Source organism: Nansenia antarctica (assembly GCF_963989245.1).
Source record: "Nansenia antarctica genome assembly, chromosome: 4".
Classification (NCBI taxonomy): domain Eukaryota; kingdom Metazoa; phylum Chordata; class Actinopteri; order Argentiniformes; family Microstomatidae; genus Nansenia; species Nansenia antarctica.
This window is the reverse complement of record NC_137689.1, coordinates 15110407-15121257: the sequence shown is the minus strand read 5'-3', so window position 1 is coordinate 15121257 and position 10851 is coordinate 15110407.

The following is a 10851-nucleotide window of genomic DNA, read 5'->3' as shown; positions in this document are numbered from 1 at the left end:
GAAGGTTACCATCCCGATGAACCCCTTGAGCTCGCTGATTGTGCTGGGGCGCGGGAAAGCAGCGACAGCTTCCACCTTCGAGGGGAGGGGGGTCACCCCCTCTGCGGAGACCCGGTGCCCGAGAAAGTCGATGGTGTTCCGTCCGAACTCACACTTCGCCGGATTGACAATCAGCCCATGTTGGCTGAGCCGTGTGAAAAGGGCCCGGAGGTGGGACAGGTGCTCCTCCTCCGTGGTGCTTGCGACGAGGATGTCATCCAAGTAGACGAAGAGGAATGGTAGGTCCCGGAGCACCGAGTGCATGAGGCGTTGGAAGGTCTGCGCCGCGTTCTTCAGGCCGAACGGCATCCGCAGAAACTCGAAGAGTCCAAATGGCGTGATTACGGCCGTCTTAGGGACGTCCTCGGGGTGCACCGGCACCTGATGGTACCCCCGTACCAGGTCCACTTTGGAGAAGAAGCGTTTGCCTGCCAGGTTCGCTGAAAAGTCCTGGACATGTGGGACCGGGTAGCGGTCAGGCTTGGACGCGTCGTTGAGGCGGCGGTAGTCCCCACATGGGCGCCACCCGCCGTCTGACTTAGGGACGATGTGCAGGGGAGACGCCCAGGGGCTGCTCGAGCGCCGAACGATGCCCACCTGCTCCATATGCGCAAACTCCGCCCTGGCGATGGCCAGCTTCTCCGGGTTGAGGCGCCTGGCCCTGGCGTGGAGGGGAGGCCCCTCGGTCTCGATGTGGTGCTCCACTCCGTGTTTCACCGTGGGCGCGGAGAAGGTGGGCTTGGTAAGGTCGGGGAATTCGGCGAGCAGCCGAAGGTACTGGTCACTTTCGGCGAGCGTATTGGACCACCCGCTGTAGACCGCCTCCCCCTGCGTACAGGCGAAGGAAGCGAAAGTCTGTGAGTTGACCAGGCGCCTGTTCCCCACGTCCACCAACAGGTTGTGGGCGCACAGAAAATCCGCACCAAGGAGGGGAAATGTGACAGCCGCTATGACAAAATCCCACGAAAAGCATTGCCCTCCGAAGCACACGTCCACCGCCCTAGTGCCATAAGAGCAGATAGGTGTGCCGTCCGCGCCTGCCAACTGCGGACCACGCTCCTCCTTCGCCACATCCGATCTCTCTGCCGGAATGATGCTCCACTGGGCACCTGTGTCACAAAGGAAACTGCGACCAGAGGCGGTGTCTTGTATGAAGAGCAGCCTGTTGGTGACGCCAGCGCTCAGGGCCACTACTGAGTGCCGGCCCCGCCGTTTCCCGTCGGTCCGAAGGTGCAGGGTGAGCGGCACCGTTTGGCCTTGGCGCCAAAAGTGGCGTGGTAGAAACAATGGCCCGCAGCGTTACCCTGCTGGCCAGAAGGTCTGGCGTCATCCTTCGCTCTCCTGCGACGGTCGGGTGGCGGGGCGGCCGCGGGAGCGAGCAGGTCGGGGGACCGTTGAGGCATGGCCAAGACGAACCGGTCCGCCTCCCTGGCCAGGGTGCGGGGCTCCATGATGGCGGTGTTGGCCAGCGCCATCCTAACTTGAGCTGGCAATGTGCGCATGAACAGCTCTGTGAAGAGGATCATGGGGTCTTCTGTACCGAGCAGGTTTAGCATCCTCTCCATGCGCGCAGAAGGCCTCTCGTCACCCAAGTCCGACATGGCAAATAGGCGACGCACCCTCTCCGCAGTGGACAGTTCAAATGTCTCTAGAAGCAGGGCCTTGAGGCGCTCATATTTGTTCGTCGTCGGGGGAGCAGACAAAAAACCTACCACTCGAGCTGCGGTGGAGCTGCCCAACATTGCCACAGCATGGTTGTACCGGTCGTCGTCGTCATCGATGTCACTTTTGTTGAAATGTGCCTCTACAATAGCAAACCATGCAGCAGGCGTTGAGTCCCAGAACTCTGGTAGCTTGAGAGTGGGAGTGTGCGCACCACGCGTTACCCTGACAGGGGATGATGATGGCTGCCGCTGGTTTGAACGTCTTCCTCGCCCGGACATTTTGCAGGATTGTAATGTTCGTTCGCTGGTTTTTGTACACAATTACGTTAACAAAAATCCACGTCGGGGTCACCAGTGTAGTGCCGGAGGAAAAAGGAAAGACGTAGGCAACGTAATGATAACTGTTTAATCAAAATAACAACTTGTACTCTCAGTACAGGACCAGAAAATAGATCACCAAAACTGTTGTGTCTAAACAGGAAGTTGCAACGTTAATAATCCTCCCCTCTGCCCCTAGTGCCAGAACTGGTTCCCTCCCACTACACAACCAACAGTAAGAGGAGAACATGAACCCATAATGTAGTCACTACAGTACCATCAATAGCTTATTTCTTAGAGATGAAACTATACGGCTACACAATCTTTTTGTAGGAATAGGTATAGGTTTCTAACAACAGAAACCATTTCTGATCAATCTGAGATAGTGAGTGTTTTTTTTCTCCATTTTTGTGTGCATTGCTTTGATATGGATGACCCGACAGGCAGTTGTTTTGAATGCACTCACCTGATTGCTGTTGAAAACCACGTTTTGTGCACAAAATGATCGGAGTCATCGAAATGTGGAAAATATGGAAAAACATGTTCCGTGTAGACTATCAAGTACAGCTAGGCAACGTTTATTTTCTAGTAATTTATGTTTTTATTAATTAATAAAGTAAGTAATTAATGTTTAGAATTATAATAATAACATATTCATAAAATATTATAATGGACTCTAGGTATGTAATTTAATTTAATAGAAAGAGAAGTTAGTTACCTCTTTTTTTTTAAGTTTGTTTTTTGAAGTTCAAAATCTTCTCCAGTGCGAGCTCACGAGAAGCGCACCCCGTTCGGATTAAGGAACACCACGTCCTACTGTAACAGCACTTTGATCTGTTGTGCGCACTTTGATCAGATAAAGGGTGGCTGCAGATAACGACCACTTCCACCACCCCCAAAACTGTGAGCAATCAATGTATAATATAAACATGACAGTATCCAATACATTCGAGATTGAGATTGAGTTCCCAGATCAATGATGTCAAGCATAGACTTGACCAAATCTTCTTCAATTCAGTGAAAACTCTCAAGAAAAAACTGAAAGACCGAGTGCATGAAAGTAGCCATGTCATGTCATGCATGGCACGTTTCAAGGGAAAAATATTGTCTGACACTATAGCGATGGTGGAATTTTCTCCATGGAATGAAGTGTTTCCAGTTAAGTCAAATCTGACTGACATGTCTTCCGACTTCCGACGCTGTGGGAGGAGCCCCTGACAGAACACGGAAGGGTAGTATTCTGTTTGCTGTCAAAAAAGATCATATTAGTCTATACATTTGTGACGAGGCTTTTTGCATTTGTTGAATACTATATTAAGCCAAAAGAGACAGTCTCACAGTTGAACTGTGTGTGTGTGTGTGTGTGTGTGTGTGTGTGTGTGTGTGTGTGTGTGTGTGTGTGTGTGTGTGTGTGTGTGTGTGTGTGCGTGTGCATGCGTGTGCGTGTGCGTGTGCTTGTGAGAGAGAGTGTGTTTGTGAGTGAATGAGTGAGACAGAGTGAGAGTGAGTGAGAGAGAGAGTGAATGTTTGAGTGTGTGAAACATACTTTTTGTCTCCCTTCTTCATACACACCGTCTCATAAGACTGGCAAGAAAGTGCAGCAGCCATTTTTAAAGATAGTTCTATTTATAGATAAAGAAGAGACGGAGAAGAGAATGGGGGATTGAAGGACTAGTGGTGAAAAAAAATGACAGGTGTGAGTTGAGTCATGGCACTTCCACTGTCCAAACAACTGTATTGGAGAAGTTGCATTAGTGCTGTTTGTTTTCATACTGTCTGGGGGGGGGGGGGGGGGGGGGGGGCAGTTCTTGATAATTTCAAATTATATTGTCTAACTTCTATAACATGTACAATTTAGGCTAGTTTGTTGTCAATATCAGTCAATATGGTGCCTGGCTGTCAACCATGTGGGGAGATGTTGTCGAAAAGAAAATTGTGTGAGCGATAGGCCACCGTCAATCTGCTTACGTCTACATCGAGACCGCATATGAAATTGTAATTACTCGATCGAGTTGATGAAGATAGATGGAGAAAAGGGCAGACATACAAACATAGAAAAAACCATGGCCTACACAACATACGTCGCTAAGGCGGGAAGAGAGAGGTCCGTCGCAAACACATCTATAGAGCATCACATCGGTTGAGCAAGACGCGCACTGGAAGCCTCTTAAAGCCGCCTCATTCCATCTGCTATTTTAACAACCAATGACCTTCTCTGAAGAACTACTATATGAATATTAATATGAATGCAAATATCTGCCAGCGCACGGCTTGAACCAACATTTAAAGCTATGCTTATTTGCTCGTTTTTTTTTCGTAATTAAACCATCTATGTTTTATCTGATGGCCCCGATAGCGTGAAGAATTTAGGAGCGTTCCGTTATTTAATTTGTGAATGGGTTTCCCCCCCCATGTTTTTTTTTGGAAAGGAACATTTTGTAACGTCGCAATGAACTGCACCATGGATTTCTATCAGATCTCTTACCGGGTATAGTAGTGCTTGTCTAATCGGTGGAAAAAAATGGAAACGACGTTCATGTAAACAAGAGCCGACAATCCTCTCAGATTCGCCCCATTTATTTATTTCATCTATCAGTATTTCTTGACACATCTGGGAAAAATAGATTTTTTTTTCTTCCACGAAGACAGCAATGTCATCATCATCATCATCATCATCCCGGCGTGGTTTTGTTGTTGTCTGATTTTACTACTGGATTTGGGCAAAGCCTCTGCGCCAAGAGATATCTCCATCTGTCTGGGAGGTAAATGCTTTCACCTTCATTCTGATAACATGAGCGAGAAAATGTTGTCTCTTGATTATTTGAATAACCATCGATGAAATCCACCCATGGTAAGCTGATTATTAGGTGATAGAATCACAGCTAAGCTATTAGGCTATGCTGTTATTATTACATATGACGCTCGTATATATAAGAACTATGGAAAGGTGTAGTACTAGGTGATATTTTACAATCATTTACGTGAATGCTATTTCGGCTGCAGCATATAGGTCCTATAGGCCACCGTGTGTTTGAATATGATGCCATTTCTTTGCAGAAACAACATGTGTTTTTTGCGACATAGGCGTACTATAACTCTAAATAGAACGTATTATACGGCTTGTTGTGTATTTTAAGTTAAGTCGTGACTTCAGCTCGTAAATATTTCACAGAAAAACAAGAACTCCATCAGCTGACTTGTGGTGTTGGAGCCATGCATGCACGGCATTTTTTTCTCCCCATAAGAACGGATAGATGTTGACAGCAAACCACTGAAGCCAGAAGTGGTAACCAGGTAAAACATCCTGAAAGTGTTGCATATTATATGAAGACAATGACAAGGGTTTGAGTTGTTTGTGTGAATAAATGGTCGGGGTGTGTACATTACTACGCTCCACGCCTGTGCGCGTCGTCAGGTGAATGAGAGCCTACGTGCGCGCCTTTTGGGTGTTGGGGATGTGGTCGTCTGGCAGGCAGCGATCGTTTTTGCCAGGAGTTAATGAGGCTTTTTTTATATATCATTGCCACACATTTGTAGTAGTTTGACTCAATGCATTTAATGACAGTGTGAGAAAGCATACGCCTTATGTACAGAATGCAATCTATCACGCTACCTCTAGCCACAGCCCGTTAGATGGTTCAGACAGAGGGGTGGGGGCGTGGCGCTGAGGCAGTGTGTGTACAACTGGAGTGCTCTTTAAAGGATCAGACGCGACGGGCGCACACAACAGATAGCCTACACACACCTTTCAAGATGGATTCTTTTTGTTGGGAGAATGTCAAATGAGCAATGGTCTGTAAATAAGCATACTGGATTATGCTAAAGACAAGTGCATTCGGACACTGGGGTTGGTTTGATGGGGAACACCGAATAGGCCTATAGTATCTGTGTAACTGCAGATATTGCAGACGGAATTTGTCCCCACCCATGCAGAGCCATGTGGAGCACTTTGAATCAGTCCAGTCCAGACCTGTTTTTCCACATGTGCACAAAGATGTCAGAAAGCTAGCATATTTAACTGAATTAAAATCCATAGTGTCACTATGGGTATGTGTTTGCGCCTTTACATGTAAGTGTACATGTTTTCAGTGTTGGTATGTGGGTGTGTATTAATAATGTTATGTGGGTGTATTGGTGGTATTAGAGAATGTTTTTGTTTCTGAGGTATCTGACAATTTAATATGCCCAAGTTAAGGATCAAGAATCATCATCATCATCATCATCATCATCATCATCATCATCAGAATCAACATCATTACCATCATCTCCGTCATCATCACCCATTGACCCTGAACTTCTCTGAAGTTCAGTAATTATAGTAGTGTATAGCAACGCCTAGTGGTGGATAAGAACACTTGCAACCTCAGGAGTCTTGCTCCTCCTTGGAGGTGGGCAATGCAATGCAGTGGCAAAGTGTTTTATTTCACTGAGATCCTTCTCCCAAAAGGTCACAGAATTAAGTCATTAATTTTCATAGCTGTAAAAAAAAAAAAAGAGGCTAAAATATAAAGCACTATATAATTAGAGCACCCTCTCATTGGGTAAAGGTGAATGATTGTACAACGGTTTGATCAGAACAAGCATTGTGATTAGCCGAGAGGTGTTTGAAGCCATGCTTTCTTCCCAGATAAAGTAATCAGAAATGAGAGGGTCTGCTGCAATTAATGTGTGTGTATGTGTGTGTGTGTGTGTGTGTGTGTGTGTGTGTGTGTGTGTGTGTGTGTGTGTGTATGTGTGTGTGTGTGTGTGTGTGTGTGTGTGTAAGAGAGAATGACAGAAGCAAGCACACTATCTAACCATTTCCCTTAGCAGAGGGCTCAATCATTCATGAATGAATGAATGGTCTTTATTGTCATTGCTACAGTACAGGTACCAAACAACGACATTTAGGAGGGGTGGCTCCTTCAGTGAGACAAAGACATGCAGTATGGTCTCAGAGATGACAAGTGATTGAAATATTGAGGGATACTCAAATGAGCCTTACAGACAGACAGGGGTAAGAGAAGGCTCACAGAGTGAGGAGACAGAGGGAGAGGGAGAGGGAGGGAGGGACTGACGAGTGTCAGACAGACATGGCAGATGCTCACGTTTAAAGCTCATTTCTCCAGACGAGTGCCGAGGCCCCTTGCCTGGCTGATCCGCAATGAATCTTTTGCAGCGGATGTTCCTGGAAGCCCCAAATTGAATTTTACCAGGCCAGTCCAGAGCATCTGAATGACTACATACAGTATGAGTCCTGTTTATGGAGGGAGAGAGAGTGGGTTAAGGAACCAGAGCAGGTGCATTATTAGCAATGCGTTATAGACTGGGTGTCACTGTGGAACCCAGCTGGTTCTGATTTTCAACGTCTTACTGTTTTCTGCTCTCTATTGCTAGGTGGGAGGCAGAGAGGGGTGCCCATGGGATCAAGATTTAGCCCAGAATTGTAGTAGATTAGGTTAAAGAGCTACAGAAAAAAACGAGGTGGTATGGTTCTGATCAAACTCAACTCCAGATAGAGTCAGACCCGCCATAAAACACTTTACATGTATGCACATTACAAAGGCTATCATTTTAGATGGGAATGGGAATGTGACGTGTCCGTCTCCTACCAAAAGCCCTTTCGTCCAGGTACCCAGTTTGTGTTGATGTATTCCTCCCCATCCAACACTGGCATCCTTTTAAACAAAATTTAAACGGAATCTATCTGTACATATATAAGTCCAACACAGTTTGTGATTGGTGTTTTGTCAAGTTGACTTTATAAATAGGATGTGCACCAAAGGCCTTGGATTGCTGTTTTGTAATCAAGGTTGAAATGACAACGTTGATTAAACCTGTTTCTGTTGAATCCAGAGAAGCTGTTCATTCACTGAACTGCACAGAACTGGCATAAATGAAGTGGAAAGGGTTAATTGAGGATTTAGAAAAGATTGAACAAGAGAGGGAGGGAGAGAAAGAAAGAGTTGGATTAAGAATATGATCCCTGCTCAGCAACAGTGCCAGAAAAAAAAATGGAAAAGGCGGTTTGGAGCAGGGGAGGGCAGCGATAGGGGAAAAAACAGATAAGCGACATAAATGTTTCAAAGACGTGTTTTAATGGAACATGAATCATACACAACTGCCAGGGAAACAGGAATGGTAGAGCAGCCCTCCAGAAACCCTCCCAGCATCCCTTTTCCACTGCCCCAGAAAACACCAGAGGTAAACATTACCCTCTCATTGCTCCACTTCAGTAGAGGTCAGAGGGTATACTGTACTGGGACACACAGGAGGGGCTCTATCTTCAGGATAGGTCAGAGGGTATACTGTACTGGGACACACAGGATAGGTCAGAGGGTATACTATACTGGGACACACAGGAGGAGCTCTATCTCTTACCATACCATTTTATTTGTTGGGAGAGGATATCACATGTGTGCCGTGTAGATATGTTTCACAGGTTTACATTTGAAATAGACCTCAATATGTATTTGAATGAATGAATGAATGGTCTTTATTGTCATTGCTATAGTACAGGTACCAAACAACGAAATTTGGGAGGGGTGGCTCCCCTGGTGCTAGGAAAGAAGAAAAAAAAACAAGAAGGGAAAGGAGCTGGTTTACATAAATAAAGGCTATGTACACTATCCACTATACTATACTGTACAGATAAAACACTGTGCTGTACTCTATGCTATGCTATACCTATTCTAACATTTCCTATTTCTCTGCAACCTTATGTACCCTAGGGTTGTCATATTGCACATAGTGTTATTGCACATTCATTTAAAGTGTCGCAGTTTGCAGGCTTGAAATTTGTTGTCACACCTAAACAGACTGTCTTCTAGACATTGATGTCCTCTCCGATAAATTAGCTAAGGTTTTAGGGAGATGTTAGAGTACTCTAAAAAGTGAGTTTTGATAGGTACAATAGACCACCACGCTCTGTGTTGCTGGGAATAAAAGATCCCTAGTTCAGCTAATTGAGAACGATGACTCCTACAGTGCACACATGAACACCTCTGAAAATGATCTCTATCAAGACAGCAGTGTTGTGGTTATATGGTACAGTACTAGCATGGATTTAAAGGCTTCATACTGTAAACCTGGGTCAAATACTGTATCTTGGATGGAAGTTGTATTAATATAATCCTGGTTCATTGCTTCATTTAGCTATATATCTGAATGGAGTCTCTGGGATAGTAATTTGGCCTGAAAATGGATGTGCACCTCTAACTGCCATGCATTTTTTATTAAACTGAAAAACAACAAATGTGCTGCATTACACAACAGAGGAGGTCAAAACAACAGGTCAGGCAGGGCAGAATCATTTGTGTGAAAGATGACAGTCAGGTCTTGTTGAGGAAAGGATACTGGCTTGGTGTGCCTGCCTTACGGGACTCCCCCCCCCTCCCCGAGGAACAGCATTCTCATGATTGTCACTCCTGCACACCTCTCACACTCAATGTGTCCTCTTAGCCTGTGTCTGCACCTCCGCATAGTTAAACATAGTCAAACTCAGGAGAAGGCAGTGCTGATGGGGAAGGATACACATAGCAACACAGACAGCACATGACAGAAACAGACACATCACAGGAAATAGTCACCAGCCAGGAAGCTCCCTGGGGGCACAGGTCTCAGTGGGATAGTGGTATGAGCCCCCAGTGCAACTGTCTATCTTATGTGTGTGTGTGTGTGTGTGTGTGTGTGTGTGTGTGTGTGTGTGTGTCACGCTGGTCACGCTGGTTTTGTACGTGTTTGTGCGAGCTTAGGCTCCACATTGTGCCCCTCAAGGGCAGACTATTCTGTTGGATGGGAGGATCATCAGCAGCCCAATGGTAAAACAGTGTGTGTGCTGCCCTGCTCTCTCATCATGGTGTGTGTTGTGATGCTGCACATATTATACCCACATGATGAGCATCCAGCCTTACCTCTATTCTCTCCGTTCTCTCTATCTCTATCTCTCTCTCTCTCTCTCTCTCTCTCTTGTACAGCGCTATGGCAATGTCTGGGACTCTGTTGCTGAAGGTGTGTATCTGAGACAGTAGAGGTGGTTGTGTGTGACTGTTTATCTGGATTGTTGTTTTGAAGATCTTATGCCTTTCATCCATTTTGGATTTTCTTGTGCTGTGTGTGTGCATGCGTGTGTGTGTGTGTGTGTGTGTGTGTGTGTGTGTGTGTGTGTGTGTGTGTGTGTGTGTGCGTGTGTGTGTGTGTGTATGTGTGTTAGCCAGTAACTGTTCATGTGTGCCGAGTGCATTGAGTCACCTTGGTTACTGCAGATTCCAGTGAGAGATGATGAAGCCAAGGGCAGGTTGGGGTGGGGTATGGGGAACAGAAGGGAGGGGGAGTGGGAGGTCATTGAGTGCACTGGTATGTTGACTGCGAGAGAGAGAGAGCGAGAGAGAGAGAGAGAGAGAGAGAGAGAGAGAGAGAGAGAGAGAGAGAGAAACTAGAAGGAGGTGTACTAGCTATATCAGGTAATACAGTTGTGTGTGGCTGCTGTTTTGTTGAACACACACTGAAAAACAAACCACATTGACCATGCGTCCATGCTAGTGATACTAGATGATTGATACTACCGAGCAGATCAACTTGCTATTAACAGAACACACATCATTCAGATGATTGCATTCGGTTCCTGTCACTCAGGTCTGCATTCTAGCAAAGCAGTGAGGTACAAGCAGCGAGAGAGAGAGAGAGAGAGAGAGAGAGAGAGAGGGGAAGGGGACGTTTATTTGGAGTATATTTTTGGTACCAACTACATGAAAGATTCATCAGTCACTCAGTTTGTAGAGCCCCGAGGAAGAAAAGCTGCCAAGGCAGAGGTGGAAGAGGCAGTATCTTGAGGAGTGTGTACATTACATAC